At 45.9% G+C, this 20,384-nt stretch overlaps 8 non-coding genes across 8 annotated transcripts; all 8 read right to left on the bottom strand.

Annotated features, from left to right (window-relative positions):
* Nucleotides 1-4,177: 4,177 nt before the first annotated feature.
* On the bottom strand, nt 4,178-4,368 carry LOC130313010 (U2 spliceosomal RNA). Its single transcript, XR_008861042.1, has one exon. It is a non-coding gene; the product is annotated as a U2 spliceosomal RNA (small nuclear RNA).
* A 2,092-nt stretch (nt 4,369-6,460) lies between these two features.
* On the bottom strand, nt 6,461-6,651 carry LOC130313013 (U2 spliceosomal RNA). Its single transcript, XR_008861046.1, has one exon. It is a non-coding gene; the product is annotated as a U2 spliceosomal RNA (small nuclear RNA).
* A 2,088-nt stretch (nt 6,652-8,739) lies between these two features.
* On the bottom strand, nt 8,740-8,930 carry LOC130313012 (U2 spliceosomal RNA). The gene has a single exon (XR_008861045.1). It is a non-coding gene; the product is annotated as a U2 spliceosomal RNA (small nuclear RNA).
* A 2,091-nt stretch (nt 8,931-11,021) lies between these two features.
* Nucleotides 11,022-11,212, bottom strand: LOC130313011 (U2 spliceosomal RNA). The gene has a single exon (XR_008861044.1). It is a non-coding gene; the product is annotated as a U2 spliceosomal RNA (small nuclear RNA).
* Nucleotides 11,213-13,305: 2,093 nt separating this feature from the next.
* Nucleotides 13,306-13,496, bottom strand: LOC130313037 (U2 spliceosomal RNA). The gene has a single exon (XR_008861064.1). It is a non-coding gene; the product is annotated as a U2 spliceosomal RNA (small nuclear RNA).
* Nucleotides 13,497-15,595: 2,099 nt separating this feature from the next.
* On the bottom strand, nt 15,596-15,786 carry LOC130313036 (U2 spliceosomal RNA). Its single transcript, XR_008861063.1, has one exon. It is a non-coding gene; the product is annotated as a U2 spliceosomal RNA (small nuclear RNA).
* Nucleotides 15,787-17,886: 2,100 nt separating this feature from the next.
* Nucleotides 17,887-18,077, bottom strand: LOC130313034 (U2 spliceosomal RNA). Its single transcript, XR_008861062.1, has one exon. It is a non-coding gene; the product is annotated as a U2 spliceosomal RNA (small nuclear RNA).
* Nucleotides 18,078-20,167: 2,090 nt separating this feature from the next.
* On the bottom strand, nt 20,168-20,358 carry LOC130313022 (U2 spliceosomal RNA). The gene has a single exon (XR_008861054.1). It is a non-coding gene; the product is annotated as a U2 spliceosomal RNA (small nuclear RNA).
* Between the last annotated feature and the right edge of the window lie 26 nt (nt 20,359-20,384).

Genomic DNA, 20,384 nt, shown 5'->3' with positions numbered 1-20,384 from the left:
TAGTGTAAGTCTTGTACTAATTGATTTAAAGCATTAGAGGTAATGTCAGTTCGGACTTCAGCAGCACTCTCACGGTCATTAACAGTACGGATACAGTTAAAATCACCAGCCACTATAGTACTTTCCCGACCAGGGATAAAAAACTTCAAGGACTCTAAAAAAACCAACCGCTCTTTCTTCTCTGCTGGGGCATATACGTTAAAAACTCTAATCCTCTGGTCTAAAAACTCAAAGTTTAAAACCATGCAACGGCCTGGTATTAAAATCTGGCAATTTAAAACTTTGATATTGTTATTTTTGATTAAAAAACCAACTCCTTCATTTTTGTTATCCGTACTAGTTGACCAAAAAGATTGTCCCATCCTCCACTCATCAGCATAAGGTGCAGATTTAATTGCACACTCCTGTAAACATATTATATCAGCTCTCACATTCTCCAACACCTCAAAAATAGCAGCTCTTCTTACTTCTGATCCAATACTCCTGACATTAAGGGTTGTTAAGATAAGAGTCATAATAACTAAAATGAATAAAATCAAAACTTTAATATCCATCATAGTTAAAAATTACTGCTCTGACTCTCAACTTTCCTTAAAACATTTTCATAACAATCAGGCGACCCTGGATCAGAGTCCCTGTCCATTTCAACTCCTCTTCCAACCACTGGGTCCTCTTGATCCCCAGTCCAACTTCCTTTTTTACTTCTTTTACTTTCCACCCCCACCTCATCCTCCTCATCACTGCTGACAAATCTCTGAGCAGGTGTAAGGGACTTCTCAGATGACTGCACATTTTCTTGGAATTCCATTCCCTCCTCCTCCCCCACAACAGGGTCTGGACATTCCACATCACCACTCATGCTTCCACAAGGAAACACATCTCCATACACAGTTTCAATCTTCTTGACCTCCACCCCCTTTGCACATGTTACTTCACTTGTGGAGACCACTTTCTTATACTCCTGTTCAACCACCACACTTGTCTCCACAAAAGCCTCTTTAATCACATCCACCTGAGCAACAACATTTTTAACAATCGTACCACCTGCGCTCCTCCCGACTTCACATTCCCCCTCCACATTAGATTTTTCACCTCCATCCACACCTCCATCCACACCTGTGGCTTCTGAAAAAGACCTCCTTCCCATTCCCTGTTCATTGCTCTGTCCACCTTTACTTCCAGCCGCATCAGCATAACTCCTTCTCTTGTACCATAAGTGACATCCTCTTGCCAAATGGGAATTACTCCCACAAATATCACAAGTCTTTTCCTCAACGCAAAAACTTGTTTCATGCCCAGTCTTGCCACAGTTCCTACAAACAACACCCTTCACAGGACATGCGTCCTGCACGTGGCCATATGCTTGACATTTGCGGCAAAACTGAAGCTGCCCCTCATAAAAACAAAAACCACGCTCTCCTCCAATGGAAAAAACTTGAGGAATACTCTTAATTCCCTCCTCCATAGACTCATCCTTCTTGAACTTCACAACATATTTCCTTTTACAGTTAAAAAAACCATGTCTGTTCTTTAGTTTTCCAAAAAACTTCACTTCTTCACAATAACGATAAAGAAAATTTGTTACCATTGAGTCTGTAACTTTGGGATTGTACATATGTACGATGACCACTTTCTCTGTACTCAGAAACAAAGGCTCTACTTTAACTTTCCTCATAATATCCGGCTCATTCTTTCTCTTCATTCCTTCCAGGTCCTTGTAGACCCTCTGACAAATCTCGGAATTAACAAATGTAACATCATAAATACCCTGTCTAGAGAAATCTTGCATTGCAAATACATCTGTTACCTTTAGGTACTGGAGCCTGCGTAGAATCTCCAGCACAATCTGGTCCAGGCCAACCGTTCCCCGATGTTCCATTGGGACGAAAATCCTGACCGTGTCTTCCATTCCGCGAATCCTCTCTCCTCCACTCATTTTTGCAGGTGATGAAACCCACTATCGCAACTCCGAAATAACCCAGGGCCCCCCGCAAAGAGGGCCCCGATCACCACCCCCTTCAACTCCTAACCCGCCCGGTAAACCGCACGGGATCGAAGCCAAAAGGCCGAGAAGCGATAACCGTGAAAGGGGCGGGCCCAACAAGGTCCCCTTCATGGGCACTATCACTGCTTGCTGTCAGGGAGGCTGCCAGACAATTTTCCATGCACACTCTGGGCTGGGGGGCAGTCAACCACCAGTACACACAGCAGAACCTAAACCCATACCATTATTGCTAAGCAGCAAGACAGGGGCCCATTGCACTCCCACGGGGCCTTTTTAAATGCAATCCATAACCCGGATTTGCCAGGAACCCTTCTTACTCCTCCTACTTGCATGTGACACTGGGCTTAGGATCTGCATAGGAAACACACACACAAGCACACACCTACCTTTGTTGCCTGCAGATGCCTCCTTGGCTGTCCCCAAACGGTATCAAACCAACACCCACGGGAAGCTGTAAGCATAGAGGACATGCCTGCACCCCATTGGACTTACCTGTGTGGGTTAAATCCGGGTTATTTGACAACCTATGGCGGTGATGGTTCTGCTCAGGCAGAGCAGTGCTGATGCTCCTCATAAAGCTGTCGCTGCGTCGCTGCTGTGAAGGTTCTAGGTGACATCACAAATCCCTTTGGTTACATACACAACAAAGCTGGGTTGTTGTTGTTTACACTCTGCAAGGCCTGTGGAAGTGAGTGACATCATAGCACTGTAGTTCTGAGGGTTCAAGATGGATGCAACAATCTCCTGTTGCTTCTATGAAGGCCGTAATAGACGACATCACCAAACAGCTCCATAGTCACATACACAGCAAAGGAGAGATGTTGTTTACACCTAGTGATGTCAGTGGTATTGAGTGACATCACAGCACAGTGCTAAGGCTCCTGGGCCTGGACACAGCAGCGGCTGCAATATCTCAACGGAGAATACGTTTATATCTATGTGTGTGTGTGCGCATATATATATATATATATATATATATATATATATATATATATATTTCTCCGCCGAAATCACTTTTAAACCCATTTCCACCTTTTTTTCCCTTCTCTTCCTCTTACTTTTTTTTCACGTTTTTTTACGTTTTTCTCCTTTTCGCCTCTTTTCTGGGCGTATTATTCTTCTTTTTCTTCTTTTTTTTCGTCTAATGCATACCCCATCAGTGCAGCAATGCTTATTCAATACCGCCAGCAGATGGAGACACTGGGGGATAATTTTCTAAGGATTTATACTGATTTTTCCTGTCTGAATTTGTCGCACAGAAAGTTGCAGGCCAAATATGTGTGACATTTCTGCGACTTTAGCTTCTAGAGCATTTTTACAACATTATACATAGGTGCTGAATACATAAAAAGCGACTGTTCAGCGACAGACAAGTCGCATCGGCTGAAAGTAGGCCAGAATGTCAGTCCATGTTGGAGCAGGTTTAGATACAGTCTAAAGCATAGATCTCAAAGTCTGTGCACAGAATTTAGCAAGGGCCTCGCACCTTCTGATGCATCAGGTAGGTGCACAATAGCATAGCCTAACCCTCTGTACTTTGGTCTATATTGATGCGGGACATAGACAGCCAGCTGATGACCAATCCATTAGTGCAATGGATGGCTGGAAGCATTTGTCTTTGCCTTTGCAATACCACAGAAGCAATGCATGGTCAATGTACAGCAATGACACACCTGTGTGAACAGCCAGGAGACCCCCCCCCCCCCCCCATGTTATGTTACATAGTTACATAGTTAGTACGGTCGAAAAAAGACATATGTCCATCACGTTCAACCAGGGAATTAAGGGGTAGGGGTGTGGCGCGATATTGGGGAAGGGATGAGATTTTATATTTCTTCATAAGCATTAATCTTATTTTGTCAATTAGGAACATTCAGCACCCACCCGCTATCAAGGCAGCTGCCTATCATGTCATGCCCTACCTGCACAGGTGTGCTGGCTACTCAAATGATCCAATTAAGGAGGCCATTTAGTCAGCAGCAGCAGAAGTCCTGTGCCTGGACGCTCCAACAGGGGCCAGACACAAGCAGAAGCAGAAGCAGCAGAAGCAGCAGCAGCACCACCTTTTGTTTTTTGGCTGCAGCAGCAGCAAGGCCCACAGGGCTGGCTAGCTGGCTAGCCAGCAAGCAGGTAGCAATGAAAGTAGGAATCTTTCTTTTTAACCCTGTAAGGGGGTGGTGCACTGTACCCGAAGATACTGCCATATCGGGTCAATGCATAGGGCGACAGAAGCAAGCTTCGAAATCGGCCCCCGTTCTCAAAAATCCATTTAATATATGGTCCCCAGATAGGGGACGTATCAGATATTAAACTGATAAGAACAGATACTACACTTGATCTTAGCCAAAAGGCCGAGAAGCGATAACCGTGAAAGGGGCGGGCCCAACAAGGTCCCCTTCATGGGCACTATCACTGCTTGCTGTCAGGGAGGCTGCCAGACAATTTTCCATGCACACTCTGGGCTGGGGGGCAGTCAACCACCAGTACACACAGCAGAACCTAAACCCATACCATTATTGCTAAGCAGCAAGACAGGGGCCCATTGCACTCCCACGGGGCCTTTTTAAATGCAATCCATAACCCGGATTTGCCAGGAACCCTTCTTACTCCTCCTACTTGCATGTGACACTGGGCTTAGGATCTGCATAGGAAACACACACACAAGCACACACCTACCTTTGTTGCCTGCAGATGCCTCCTTGGCTGTCCCCAAACGGTATCAAACCAACACCCACGGGAAGCTGTAAGCATAGAGGACATGCCTGCACCCCATTGGACTTACCTGTGTGGGTTAAATCCGGGTTATTTGACAACCTATGGCGGTGATGGTTCTGCTCAGGCAGAGCAGTGCTGATGCTCCTCATAAAGCTGTCGCTGCTGTGAAGGTTCTAGGTGACATCACAAATCCCTTTGGTTACATACACAACAAAGCTGGGTTGTTGTTGTTTACACTCTGCAAGGCCTGTGGAAGTGAGTGACATCATAGCACTGTAGTTCTGAGGGTTCAAGATGGATGCAACAATCTCCTGTTGCTTCTATGAAGGCCGTAATAGACGACATCACCAAACAGCTCCATAGTCACATACACAGCAAAGGAGAGATGTTGTTTACACCTAGTGATGTCAGTGGTATTGAGTGACATCACAGCACAGTGCTAAGGCTCCTGGGCCTGGACACAGCAGCGGCTGCAATATCTCAACGGAGAATACGTTTATATCTATGTGTGTGTGTGCGCATATATATATATATATATATATATATATATATATATATATATATATATCTCCGCCGAAATCACTTTTAAACCCATTTCCACCTTTTTTTCCCTTCTCTTCCTCTTACTTTTTTTTCACGTTTTTTTACGTTTTTCTCCTTTTCGCCTCTTTTCTGGGCGTATTATTCTTCTTTTTCTTCTTTTTTTTCGTCTAATGCATACCCCATCAGTGCAGCAATGCTTATTCAATACCGCCAGCAGATGGAGACACTGGGGGATAATTTTCTAAGGATTTATACTGATTTTTCCTGTCTGAATTTGTCGCACAGAAAGTTGCAGGCCAAATATGTGTGACATTTCTGCGACTTTAGCTTCTAGAGCATTTTTACAACATTATACATAGGTGCTGAATACATAAAAAGCGACTGTTCAGCGACAGACAAGTCGCATCGGCTGAAAGTAGGCCAGAATGTCAGTCCATGTTGGAGCAGGTTTAGATACAGTCTAAAGCATAGATCTCAAAGTCTGTGCACAGAATTTAGCAAGGGCCTCGCACCTTCTGATGCATCAGGTAGGTGCACAATAGCATAGCCTAACCCTCTGTACTTTGGTCTATATTGATGCGGGACATAGACAGCCAGCTGATGACCAATCCATTAGTGCAATGGATGGCTGGAAGCATTTGTCTTTGCCTTTGCAATACCACAGAAGCAATGCATGGTCAATGTACAGCAATGACACACCTGTGTGAACAGCCAGGAGACCCCCCCCCCCCCCCATGTTATGTTACATAGTTACATAGTTAGTACGGTCGAAAAAAGACATATGTCCATCACGTTCAACCAGGGAATTAAGGGGTAGGGGTGTGGCGCGATATTGGGGAAGGGATGAGATTTTATATTTCTTCATAAGCATTAATCTTATTTTGTCAATTAGGAACATTCAGCACCCACCCGCTATCAAGGCAGCTGCCTATCATGTCATGCCCTACCTGCACAGGTGTGCTGGCTACTCAAATGATCCAATTAAGGAGGCCATTTAGTCAGCAGCAGCAGAAGTCCTGTGCCTGGACGCTCCAACAGGGGCCAGACACAAGCAGAAGCAGAAGCAGCAGAAGCAGCAGCAGCACCACCTTTTGTTTTTTGGCTGCAGCAGCAGCAAGGCCCACAGGGCTGGCTAGCTGGCTAGCCAGCAAGCAGGTAGCAATGAAAGTAGGAATCTTTCTTTTTAACCCTGTAAGGGGGTGGTGCACTGTACCCGAAGATACTGCCATATCGGGTCAATGCATAGGGCGACGGAAGCAAGCTTCGAAATCGGCCCCCGTTCTCAAAAATCCATTTAATATATGGTCCCCAGATAGGGGACGTATCAGATATTAAACTGATAAGAACAGATACTACACTTGATCTTAGCCAAAAGGCCGAGAAGCGATAACCGTGAAAGGGGCGGGCCCAACAAGGTCCCCTTCATGGGCACTATCACTGCTTGCTGTCAGGGAGGCTGCCAGACAATTTTCCATGCACACTCTGGGCTGGGGGGCAGTCAACCACCAGTACACACAGCAGAACCTAAACCCATACCATTATTGCTAAGCAGCAAGACAGGGGCCCATTGCACTCCCACGGGGCCTTTTTAAATGCAATCCATAACCCGGATTTGCCAGGAACCCTTCTTACTCCTCCTACTTGCATGTGACACTGGGCTTAGGATCTGCATAGGAAACACACACACAAGCACACACCTACCTTTGTTGCCTGCAGATGCCTCCTTGGCTGTCCCCAAACGGTATCAAACCAACACCCACGGGAAGCTGTAAGCATAGAGGACATGCCTGCACCCCATTGGACTTACCTGTGTGGGTTAAATCCGGGTTATTTGACAACCTATGGCGGTGATGGTTCTGCTCAGGCAGAGCAGTGCTGATGCTCCTCATAAAGCTGTCGCTGCTGTGAAGGTTCTAGGTGACATCACAAATCCCTTTGGTTACATACACAACAAAGCTGGGTTGTTGTTGTTTACACTCTGCAAGGCCTGTGGAAGTGAGTGACATCATAGCACTGTAGTTCTGAGGGTTCAAGATGGATGCAACAATCTCCTGTTGCTTCTATGAAGGCCGTAATAGACGACATCACCAAACAGCTCCATAGTCACATACACAGCAAAGGAGAGATGTTGTTTACACCTAGTGATGTCAGTGGTATTGAGTGACATCACAGCACAGTGCTAAGGCTCCTGGGCCTGGACACAGCAGCGGCTGCAATATCTCAACGGAGAATACGTTTATATCTATGTGTGTGTGTGTGCGCATATATATATATATATATATATATATATATATATATATATATTTCTCCGCCGAAATCACTTTTAAACCCATTTCCACCTTTTTTTCCCTTCTCTTCCTCTTACTTTTTTTTCACGTTTTTTTACGTTTTTCTCCTTTTCGCCTCTTTTCTGGGCGTATTATTCTTCTTTTTCTTCTTTTTTTTCGTCTAATGCATACCCCATCAGTGCAGCAATGCTTATTCAATACCGCCAGCAGATGGAGACACTGGGGGATAATTTTCTAAGGATTTATACTGATTTTTCCTGTCTGAATTTGTCGCACAGAAAGTTGCAGGCCAAATATGTGTGACATTTCTGCGACTTTAGCTTCTAGAGCATTTTTACAACATTATACATAGGTGCTGAATACATAAAAAGCGACTGTTCAGCGACAGACAAGTCGCATCGGCTGAAAGTAGGCCAGAATGTCAGTCCATGTTGGAGCAGGTTTAGATACAGTCTAAAGCATAGATCTCAAAGTCTGTGCACAGAATTTAGCAAGGGCCTCGCACCTTCTGATGCATCAGGTAGGTGCACAATAGCATAGCCTAACCCTCTGTACTTTGGTCTATATTGATGCGGGACATAGACAGCCAGCTGATGACCAATCCATTAGTGCAATGGATGGCTGGAAGCATTTGTCTTTGCCTTTGCAATACCACAGAAGCAATGCATGGTCAATGTACAGCAATGACACACCTGTGTGAACAGCCAGGAGACCCCCCCCCCCCCATGTTATGTTACATAGTTACATAGTTAGTACGGTCGAAAAAAGACATATGTCCATCACGTTCAACCAGGGAATTAAGGGGTAGGGGTGTGGCGCGATATTGGGGAAGGGATGAGATTTTATATTTCTTCATAAGCATTAATCTTATTTTGTCAATTAGGAACATTCAGCACCCACCCGCTATCAAGGCAGCTGCCTATCATGTCATGCCCTACCTGCACAGGTGTGCTGGCTACTCAAATGATCCAATTAAGGAGGCCATTTAGTCAGCAGCAGCAGAAGTCCTGTGCCTGGACGCTCCAACAGGGGCCAGACACAAGCAGAAGCAGAAGCAGCAGAAGCAGCAGCAGCACCACCTTTTGTTTTTTGGCTGCAGCAGCAGCAAGGCCCACAGGGCTGGCTAGCTGGCTAGCCAGCAAGCAGGTAGCAATGAAAGTAGGAATCTTTCTTTTTAACCCTGTAAGGGGGTGGTGCACTGTACCCGAAGATACTGCCATATCGGGTCAATGCATAGGGCGACGGAAGCAAGCTTCGAAATCGGCCCCCGTTCTCAAAAATCCATTTAATATATGGTCCCCAGATAGGGGACGTATCAGATATTAAACTGATAAGAACAGATACTACACTTGATCTTAGCCAAAAGGCCGAGAAGCGATAACCGTGAAAGGGGCGGGCCCAACAAGGTCCCCTTCATGGGCACTATCACTGCTTGCTGTCAGGGAGGCTGCCAGACAATTTTCCATGCACACTCTGGGCTGGGGGGCAGTCAACCACCAGTACACACAGCAGAACCTAAACCCATACCATTATTGCTAAGCAGCAAGACAGGGGCCCATTGCACTCCCACGGGGCCTTTTTAAATGCAATCCATAACCCGGATTTGCCAGGAACCCTTCTTACTCCTCCTACTTGCATGTGACACTGGGCTTAGGATCTGCATAGGAAACACACACACAAGCACACACCTACCTTTGTTGCCTGCAGATGCCTCCTTGGCTGTCCCCAAACGGTATCAAACCAACACCCACGGGAAGCTGTAAGCATAGAGGACATGCCTGCACCCCATTGGACTTACCTGTGTGGGTTAAATCCGGGTTATTTGACAACCTATGGCGGTGATGGTTCTGCTCAGGCAGAGCAGTGCTGATGCTCCTCATAAAGCTGTCGCTGCTGTGAAGGTTCTAGGTGACATCACAAATCCCTTTGGTTACATACACAACAAAGCTGGGTTGTTGTTGTTTACACTCTGCAAGGCCTGTGGAAGTGAGTGACATCATAGCACTGTAGTTCTGAGGGTTCAAGATGGATGCAACAATCTCCTGTTGCTTCTATGAAGGCCGTAATAGACGACATCACCAAACAGCTCCATAGTCACATACACAGCAAAGGAGAGATGTTGTTTACACCTAGTGATGTCAGTGGTATTGAGTGACATCACAGCACAGTGCTAAGGCTCCTGGGCCTGGACACAGCAGCGGCTGCAATATCTCAACGGAGAATACGTTTATATCTATGTGTGTGTGTGCGCATATATATATATATATATATATATATATATATATATATATATATATTTCTCCGCCGAAATCACTTTTAAACCCATTTCCACCTTTTTTTCCCTTCTCTTCCTCTTACTTTTTTTTCACGTTTTTTTACGTTTTTCTCCTTTTCGCCTCTTTTCTGGGCGTATTATTCTTCTTTTTCTTCTTTTTTTTCGTCTAATGCATACCCCATCAGTGCAGCAATGCTTATTCAATACCGCCAGCAGATGGAGACACTGGGGGATAATTTTCTAAGGATTTATACTGATTTTTCCTGTCTGAATTTGTCGCACAGAAAGTTGCAGGCCAAATATGTGTGACATTTCTGCGACTTTAGCTTCTAGAGCATTTTTACAACATTATACATAGGTGCTGAATACATAAAAAGCGACTGTTCAGCGACAGACAAGTCGCATCGGCTGAAAGTAGGCCAGAATGTCAGTCCATGTTGGAGCAGGTTTAGATACAGTCTAAAGCATAGATCTCAAAGTCTGTGCACAGAATTTAGCAAGGGCCTCGCACCTTCTGATGCATCAGGTAGGTGCACAATAGCATAGCCTAACCCTCTGTACTTTGGTCTATATTGATGCGGGACATAGACAGCCAGCTGATGACCAATCCATTAGTGCAATGGATGGCTGGAAGCATTTGTCTTTGCCTTTGCAATACCACAGAAGCAATGCATGGTCAATGTACAGCAATGACACACCTGTGTGAACAGCCAGGAGACCCCCCCCCCCCCCATGTTATGTTACATAGTTACATAGTTAGTACGGTCGAAAAAAGACATATGTCCATCACGTTCAACCAGGGAATTAAGGGGTAGGGGTGTGGCGCGATATTGGGGAAGGGATGAGATTTTATATTTCTTCATAAGCATTAATCTTATTTTGTCAATTAGGAACATTCAGCACCCACCCGCTATCAAGGCAGCTGCCTATCATGTCATGCCCTACCTGCACAGGTGTGCTGGCTACTCAAATGATCCAATTAAGGAGGCCATTTAGTCAGCAGCAGCAGAAGTCCTGTGCCTGGACGCTCCAACAGGGGCCAGACACAAGCAGAAGCAGAAGCAGCAGAAGCAGCAGCAGCACCACCTTTTGTTTTTTGGCTGCAGCAGCAGCAAGGCCCACAGGGCTGGCTAGCTGGCTAGCCAGCAAGCAGGTAGCAATGAAAGTAGGAATCTTTCTTTTTAACCCTGTAAGGGGGTGGTGCACTGTACCCGAAGATACTGCCATATCGGGTCAATGCATAGGGCGACGGAAGCAAGCTTCGAAATCGGCCCCCGTTCTCAAAAATCCATTTAATATATGGTCCCCAGATAGGGGACGTATCAGATATTAAACTGATAAGAACAGATACTACACTTGATCTTAGCCAAAAGGCCGAGAAGCGATAACCGTGAAAGGGGCGGGCCCAACAAGGTCCCCTTCATGGGCACTATCACTGCTTGCTGTCAGGGAGGCTGCCAGACAATTTTCCATGCACACTCTGGGCTGGGGGGCAGTCAACCACCAGTACACACAGCAGAACCTAAACCCATACCATTATTGCTAAGCAGCAAGACAGGGGCCCATTGCACTCCCACGGGGCCTTTTTAAATGCAATCCATAACCCGGATTTGCCAGGAACCCTTCTTACTCCTCCTACTTGCATGTGACACTGGGCTTAGGATCTGCATAGGAAACACACACACAAGCACACACCTACCTTTGTTGCCTGCAGATGCCTCCTTGGCTGTCCCCAAACGGTATCAAACCAACACCCACGGGAAGCTGTAAGCATAGAGGACATGCCTGCACCCCATTGGACTTACCTGTGTGGGTTAAATCCGGGTTATTTGACAACCTATGGCGGTGATGGTTCTGCTCAGGCAGAGCAGTGCTGATGCTCCTCATAAAGCTGTCGCTGCTGTGAAGGTTCTAGGTGACATCACAAATCCCTTTGGTTACATACACAACAAAGCTGGGTTGTTGTTGTTTACACTCTGCAAGGCCTGTGGAAGTGAGTGACATCATAGCACTGTAGTTCTGAGGGTTCAAGATGGATGCAACAATCTCCTGTTGCTTCTATGAAGGCCGTAATAGACGACATCACCAAACAGCTCCATAGTCACATACACAGCAAAGGAGAGATGTTGTTTACACCTAGTGATGTCAGTGGTATTGAGTGACATCACAGCACAGTGCTAAGGCTCCTGGGCCTGGACACAGCAGCGGCTGCAATATCTCAACGGAGAATACGTTTATATCTATGTGTGTGTGCGCATATATATATATATATATATATATATATATATATATATATATATTTCTCCGCCGAAATCACTTTTAAACCCATTTCCACCTTTTTTTCCCTTCTCTTCCTCTTACTTTTTTTTCACGTTTTTTTACGTTTTTCTCCTTTTCGCCTCTTTTCTGGGCGTATTATTCTTCTTTTTCTTCTTTTTTTTCGTCTAATGCATACCCCATCAGTGCAGCAATGCTTATTCAATACCGCCAGCAGATGGAGACACTGGGGGATAATTTTCTAAGGATTTATACTGATTTTTCCTGTCTGAATTTGTCGCACAGAAAGTTGCAGGCCAAATATGTGTGACATTTCTGCGACTTTAGCTTCTAGAGCATTTTTACAACATTATACATAGGTGCTGAATACATAAAAAGCGACTGTTCAGCGACAGACAAGTCGCATCGGCTGAAAGTAGGCCAGAATGTCAGTCCATGTTGGAGCAGGTTTAGATACAGTCTAAAGCATAGATCTCAAAGTCTGTGCACAGAATTTAGCAAGGGCCTCGCACCTTCTGATGCATCAGGTAGGTGCACAATAGCATAGCCTAACCCTCTGTACTTTGGTCTATATTGATGCGGGACATAGACAGCCAGCTGATGACCAATCCATTAGTGCAATGGATGGCTGGAAGCATTTGTCTTTGCCTTTGCAATACCACAGAAGCAATGCATGGTCAATGTACAGCAATGACACACCTGTGTGAACAGCCAGGAGACCCCCCCCCCCCCCCCCCCCATGTTATGTTACATAGTTACATAGTTAGTACGGTCGAAAAAAGACATATGTCCATCACGTTCAACCAGGGAATTAAGGGGTAGGGGTGTGGCGCGATATTGGGGAAGGGATGAGATTTTATATTTCTTCATAAGCATTAATCTTATTTTGTCAATTAGGAACATTCAGCACCCACCCGCTATCAAGGCAGCTGCCTATCATGTCATGCCCTACCTGCACAGGTGTGCTGGCTACTCAAATGATCCAATTAAGGAGGCCATTTAGTCAGCAGCAGCAGAAGTCCTGTGCCTGGACGCTCCAACAGGGGCCAGACACAAGCAGAAGCAGAAGCAGCAGAAGCAGCAGCAGCACCACCTTTTGTTTTTTGGCTGCAGCAGCAGCAAGGCCCACAGGGCTGGCTAGCTGGCTAGCCAGCAAGCAGGTAGCAATGAAAGTAGGAATCTTTCTTTTTAACCCTGTAAGGGGGTGGTGCACTGTACCCGAAGATACTGCCATATCGGGTCAATGCATAGGGCGACGGAAGCAAGCTTCGAAATCGGCCCCCGTTCTCAAAAATCCATTTAATATATGGTCCCCAGATAGGGGACGTATCAGATATTAAACTGATAAGAACAGATACTACACTTGATCTTAGCCAAAAGGCCGAGAAGCGATAACCGTGAAAGGGGCGGGCCCAACAAGGTCCCCTTCATGGGCACTATCACTGCTTGCTGTCAGGGAGGCTGCCAGACAATTTTCCATGCACACTCTGGGCTGGGGGGCAGTCAACCACCAGTACACACAGCAGAACCTAAACCCATACCATTATTGCTAAGCAGCAAGACAGGGGCCCATTGCACTCCCACGGGGCCTTTTTAAATGCAATCCATAACCCGGATTTGCCAGGAACCCTTCTTACTCCTCCTACTTGCATGTGACACTGGGCTTAGGATCTGCATAGGAAACACACACACAAGCACACACCTACCTTTGTTGCCTGCAGATGCCTCCTTGGCTGTCCCCAAACGGTATCAAACCAACACCCACGGGAAGCTGTAAGCATAGAGGACATGCCTGCACCCCATTGGACTTACCTGTGTGGGTTAAATCCGGGTTATTTGACAACCTATGGCGGTGATGGTTCTGCTCAGGCAGAGCAGTGCTGATGCTCCTCATAAAGCTGTCGCTGCTGTGAAGGTTCTAGGTGACATCACAAATCCCTTTGGTTACATACACAACAAAGCTGGGTTGTTGTTGTTTACACTCTGCAAGGCCTGTGGAAGTGAGTGACATCATAGCACTGTAGTTCTGAGGGTTCTAGATGGATGCAACAATCTCCTGTTGCTTCTATGAAGGCCATAATAGACAACATCACCAAACAGCTCCATAGTCACATACACAGCAAAGGAGAGATGTTGTTTACACCTAGTGATGTCAGTGGTATTGAGTGACATCACAGCACAGTGCTAAGGCTCCTGGGCCTGGACACAGCAGCGGCTGCAATATCTCAACGGAGAATACGTTTATATCTATGTGTGTGTGTGCGCATATATATATATATATATATATATATATATATATATATATATATTTCTCCGCCGAAATCACTTTTAAACCCATTTCCACCTTTTTTTCCCTTCTCTTCCTCTTACTTTTTTTTCACGTTTTTTTACGTTTTTCTCCTTTTCGCCTCTTTTCTGGGCGTATTATTCTTCTTTTTCTTCTTTTTTTTCGTCTAATGCATACCCCATCAGTGCAGCAATGCTTATTCAATACCGCCAGCAGATGGAGACACTGGGGGATAATTTTCTAAGGATTTATACTGATTTTTCCTGTCTGAATTTGTCGCACAGAAAGTTGCAGGCCAAATATGTGTGACATTTCTGCGACTTTAGCTTCTAGAGCATTTTTACAACATTATACATAGGTGCTGAATACATAAAAAGCGACTGTTCAGCGACAGACAAGTCGCATCGGCTGAAAGTAGGCCAGAATGTCAGTCCATGTTGGAGCAGGTTTAGATACAGTCTAAAGCATAGATCTCAAAGTCTGTGCACAGAATTTAGCAAGGGCCTCGCACCTTCTGATGCATCAGGTAGGTGCACAATAGCATAGCCTAACCCTCTGTACTTTGGTCTATATTGATGCGGGACATAGACAGCCAGCTGATGACCAATCCATTAGTGCAATGGATGGCTGGAAGCATTTGTCTTTGCCTTTGCAATACCACAGAAGCAATGCATGGTCAATGTACAGCAATGACACACCTGTGTGAACAGCCAGGAGACCCCCCCCCCCCCCCATGTTATGTTACATAGTTACATAGTTAGTACGGTCGAAAAAAGACATATGTCCATCACGTTCAACCAGGGAATTAAGGGGTAGGGGTGTGGCGCGATATTGGGGAAGGGATGAGATTTTATATTTCTTCATAAGCATTAATCTTATTTTGTCAATTAGGAACATTCAGCACCCACCCGCTATCAAGGCAGCTGCCTATCATGTCATGCCCTACCTGCACAGGTGTGCTGGCTACTCAAATGATCCAATTAAGGAGGCCATTTAGTCAGCAGCAGCAGAAGTCCTGTGCCTGGACGCTCCAACAGGGGCCAGACACAAGCAGAAGCAGAAGCAGCAGAAGCAGCAGAAGCAGCAGCAGCACCACCTTTTGTTTTTTGGCTGCAGCAGCAGCAAGGCCCACAGGGCTGGCTAGCTGGCTAGCCAGCAAGCAGGTAGCAATGAAAGTAGGAATCTTTCTTTTTAACCCTGTAAGGGGGTGGTGCACTGTACCCGAAGATACTGCCATATCGGGTCAATGCATAGGGCGACGGAAGCAAGCTTCGAAATCGGCCCCCGTTCTCAAAAATCCATTTAATATATGGTCCCCAGATAGGGGACGTATCAGATATTAAACTGATAAGAACAGATACTACACTTGATCTTAGCCAAAAGGCCGAGAAGCGATAACCGTGAAAGGGGCGGGCCCAACAAGGTCCCCTTCATGGGCACTATCACTGCTTGCTGTCAGGGAGGCTGCCAGACAATTTTCCATGCACACTCTGGGCTGGGGGGCAGTCAACCACCAGTACACACAGCAGAACCTAAACCCATACCATTATTGCTAAGCAGCAAGACAGGGGCCCATTGCACTCCCACGGGGCCTTTTTAAATGCAATCCATAACCCGGATTTGCCAGGAACCCTTCTTACTCCTCCTACTTGCATGTGACACTGGGCTTAGGATCTGCATAGGAAACACACACACAAGCACACACCTACCTTTGTTGCCTGCAGATGCCTCCTTGGCTGTCCCCAAACGGTATCAAACCAACACCCACGGGAAGCTGTAAGCATAGAGGACATGCCTGCACCCCATTGGACTTACCTGTGTGGGTTAAATCCGGGTTATTTGACAACCTATGGCGGTGATGGTTCTGCTCAGGCAGAGCAGTGCTGATGCTCCTCATAAAGCTGTCGCTGCTGTGAAGGTTCTAGGTGACATCACAAATCCCTTTGGTTACATACACAACAAAGCTGGGTTGTTGTTGTTTACACTCTGCAAGGCCTGTGGAAGTGAGTGACATCATAGCACTGTAGTTCTGAGGGTTCAAGATGGATGCAACAATCTCCTGTTGCTTCTATGAAGGCCGTAATAGACGACATCACCAAACAGCTCCATAGTCACATACACAGCAAAGGAGAGATGTTGTTTACACCTAGTGATGTCAGTGGTATTGAGTGACATCACAGCACAGTGCTAAGGCTCCTGGGCCTGGACACAGCAGCGGCTGCAATATCTCAACGGAGAATACGTTTATATCTATGTGTGTGTGTGTGCGCATATATATATATATATATATATATATATATATATATATATATATTTCTCCGTCGAAATCACTTTTAAACCCATTTCCACCTTTTTTTTCCCTTCTCTTCCTCTTACTTTTTTTTCACGTTTTTTTACGTTTTTCTCCTTTTCGCCTCTTTTCTGGGCGTATTATTCTTCTTTTTCTTCTTTTTTTTCGTCTAATGCATACCCCATCAGTGCAGCAATGCTTATTCAATACCGCCAGCAGATGGAGACACTGGGGGATAATTTTCTAAGGATTTATACTGATTTTTCCTGTCTGAATTTGTCGCACAGAAAGTTGCAGGCCAAATATGTGTGACATTTCTGCGACTTTAGCTTCTAGAGCATTTTTACAACATTATACATAGGTGCTGAATACATAAAAAGCGACTGTTCAGCGACAGACAAGTCGCATCGGCTGAAAGTAGGCCAGAATGTCAGTCCATGTTGGAGCAGGTTTAGATACAGTCTAAAGCATAGATCTCAAAGTCTGTGCACAGAATTTAGCAAGGGCCTCGCACCTTCTGATGCATCAGGTAGGTGCACAATAGCATAGCCTAACCCTCTGTACTTTGGTCTATATTGATGCGGGACATAGACAGCCAGCTGATGACCAATCCATTAGTGCAATGGATGGCTGGAAGCATTTGTCTTTGCCTTTGCAATACCACAGAAGCAATGCATGGTCAATGTACAGCAATGACACACCTGTGTGAACAGCCAGGAGACCCCCCCCCCCCCCCCCCCCCCATGTTATGTTACATAGTTACATAGTTAGTACGGTCGAAAAAAGACATATGTCCATCACGTTCAACCAGGGAATTAAGGGGTAGGGGTGTGGCGCGATATTGGGGAAGGGATGAGATTTTATATTTCTTCATAAGCATTAATCTTATTTTGTCAATTAGGAACATTCAGCACCCACCCGCTATCAAGGCAGCTGCCTATCATGTCATGCCCTACCTGCACAGGTGTGCTGGCTACTCAAATGATCCAATTAAGGAGGCCATTTAGTCAGCAGCAGCAGAAGTCCTGTGCCTGGACGCTCCAACAGGGGCCAGACACAAGCAGAAGCAGAAGCAGCAGAAGCAGCAGCAGCACCACCTTTTGTTTTTTGGCTGCAGCAGCAGCAAGGCCCACAGGGCTGGCTAGCTGGCTAGCCAGCAAGCAGGTAGCAATGAAAGTAGGAATCTTTCTTTTTAACCCTGTAAGGGGGTGGTGCACTGTACCCGAAGATACTGCCATATCGGGTCAATGCATAGGGCGACGGAAGCAAGCTTCGAAATCGGCCCCCGTTCTCAAAAATCCATTTAATATATGGTCCCCAGATAGGGGACGTATCAGATATTAAACTGATAAGAACAGATACTACACTTGATCTTAGCCAAAAGGCCGAGAAGCGATAACCGTGAAAGGGGCGGGCCCAACAAGGTCCCCTTCATGGGCACTATCACTGCTTGCTGTCAGGGAGGCTGCCAGACAATTTTCCATGCACACTCTGGGCTGGGGGGCAGTCAACCACCAGTACACACAGCAGAACCTAAACCCATACCATTATTGCTAAGCAGCAAGACAGGGGCCCATTGCACTCCCACGGGGCCTTTTTAAATGCAATCCATAACCCGGATTTGCCAGGAACCCTTCTTACTCCTCCTACTTGCATGTGACACTGGGCTTAGGATCTGCATAGGAAACACACACACAAGCACACACCTACCTTTGTTGCCTGCAGATGCCTCCTTGGCTGTCCCCAAACGGTATCAAACCAACACCCACGGGAAGCTGTAAGCATAGAGGACATGCCTGCACCCCATTGGACTTACCTGTGTGGGTTAAATCCGGGTTATTTGACAACCTATGGCGGTGATGGTTCTGCTCAGGCAGAGCAGTGCTGATGCTCCTCATAAAGCTGTCGCTGCTGTGAAGGTTCTAGGTGACATCACAAATCCCTTTGGTTACATACACAACAAAGCTGGGTTGTTGTTGTTTACACTCTGCAAGGCCTGTGGAAGTGAGTGACATCATAGCACTGTAGTTCTGAGGGTTCAAGATGGATGCAACAATCTCCTGTTGCTTCTATGAAGGCCGTAATAGACGACATCACCAAACAGCTCCATAGTCACATACACAGCAAAGGAGAGATGTTGTTTACACCTAGTGATGTCAGTGGTATTGAGTGACATCACAGCACAGTGCTAAGGCTCCTGGGCCTGGACACAGCAGCGGCTGCAATATCTCAACGGAGAATACGTTTATATCTATGTGTGTGTGTGCGCATATATATATATATATATATATATATATATATATATATATTTCTCCGCCGAAATCACTTTTAAACCCATTTCCACCTTTTTTTCCCTTCTCTTCCTCTTACTTTTTTTTCACGTTTTTTTACGTTTTTCTCCTTTTCGCCTCTTTTCTGGGCGTATTATTCTTCTTTTTCTTCTTTTTTTTCGTCTAATGCATACCCCATCAGTGCAGCAATGCTTATTCAATACCGCCAGCAGATGGAGACACTGGGGGATAATTTTCTAAGGATTTATACTGATTTTTCCTGTCTGAATTTGTCGCACAGAAAGTTGCAGGCCAAATATGTGTGACATTTCTGCGACTTTAGCTTCTAGAGCATTTTTACAACATTATACATAGGTGCTGAATACATAAAAAGCGACTGTTCAGCGACAGACAAGTCGCATCGGCTGAAAGTAGGCCAGAATGTCAGTCCATGTTGGAGCAGGTTTAGATACAGTCTAAAGCATAGATCTCAAAGTCTGTGCACAGAATTTAGCAAGGGCCTCGCACCTTCTGATGCATCAGGTAGGTGCACAATAGCATAGCCTAACCCTCTGTACTTTGGTCTATATTGATGCGGGACATAGACAGCCAGCTGATGACCAATCCATTAGTGCAATGGATGGCTGGAAGCATTTGTCTTTGCCTTTGCAATACCACAGAAGCAATGCATGGTCAATGTACAGCAATGACACACCTGTGTGAACAGCCAGGAGACCCCCCCCCCCCCCCCCCCATGTTATGTTACATAGTTACATAGTTAGTACGGTCGAAAAAAGACATATGTCCATCACGTTCAACCAGGGAATTAAGGGGTAGGGGTGTGGCGCGATATTGGGGAAGGGATGAGATTTTATATTTCTTCATAAGCATTAATCTTATTTTGTCAATTAGGAACATTCAGCACCCACCCGCTATCAAGGCAGCTGCCTATCATGTCATGCCCTACCTGCACAGGTGTGCTGGCTACTCAAATGATCCAATTAAGGAGGCCATTTAGTCAGCAGCAGCAGAAGTCCTGTGCCTGGACGCTCCAACAGGGGCCAGACACAAGCAGAAGCAGAAGCAGCAGAAGCAGCAGCAGCACCACCTTTTGTTTTTTGGCTGCAGCAGCAGCAAGGCCCACAGGGCTGGCTAGCTGGCTAGCCAGCAAGCAGGTAGCAATGAAAGTAGGAATCTTTCTTTTTAACCCTGTAAGGGGGTGGTGCACTGTACCCGAAGATACTGCCATATCGGGTCAATGCATAGGGCGACGGAAGCAAGCTTCGAAATCGGCCCCCGTTCTCAAAAATCCATTTAATATATGGTCCCCAGATAGGGGACGTATCAGATATTAAACTGATAAGAACAGATACTACACTTGATCTTAGCCAAAAGGCCGAGAAGCGATAACCGTGAAAGGGGCGGGCCCAACAA

This window comes from Hyla sarda, unplaced genomic scaffold (assembly GCF_029499605.1).
Source record: "Hyla sarda isolate aHylSar1 unplaced genomic scaffold, aHylSar1.hap1 scaffold_1749, whole genome shotgun sequence".
NCBI lineage: Eukaryota > Metazoa > Chordata > Amphibia > Anura > Hylidae > Hyla > Hyla sarda.
Note: the sequence above shows the minus strand (reverse complement) of the source record. Positions and strands in the feature narration are given on the sequence as shown.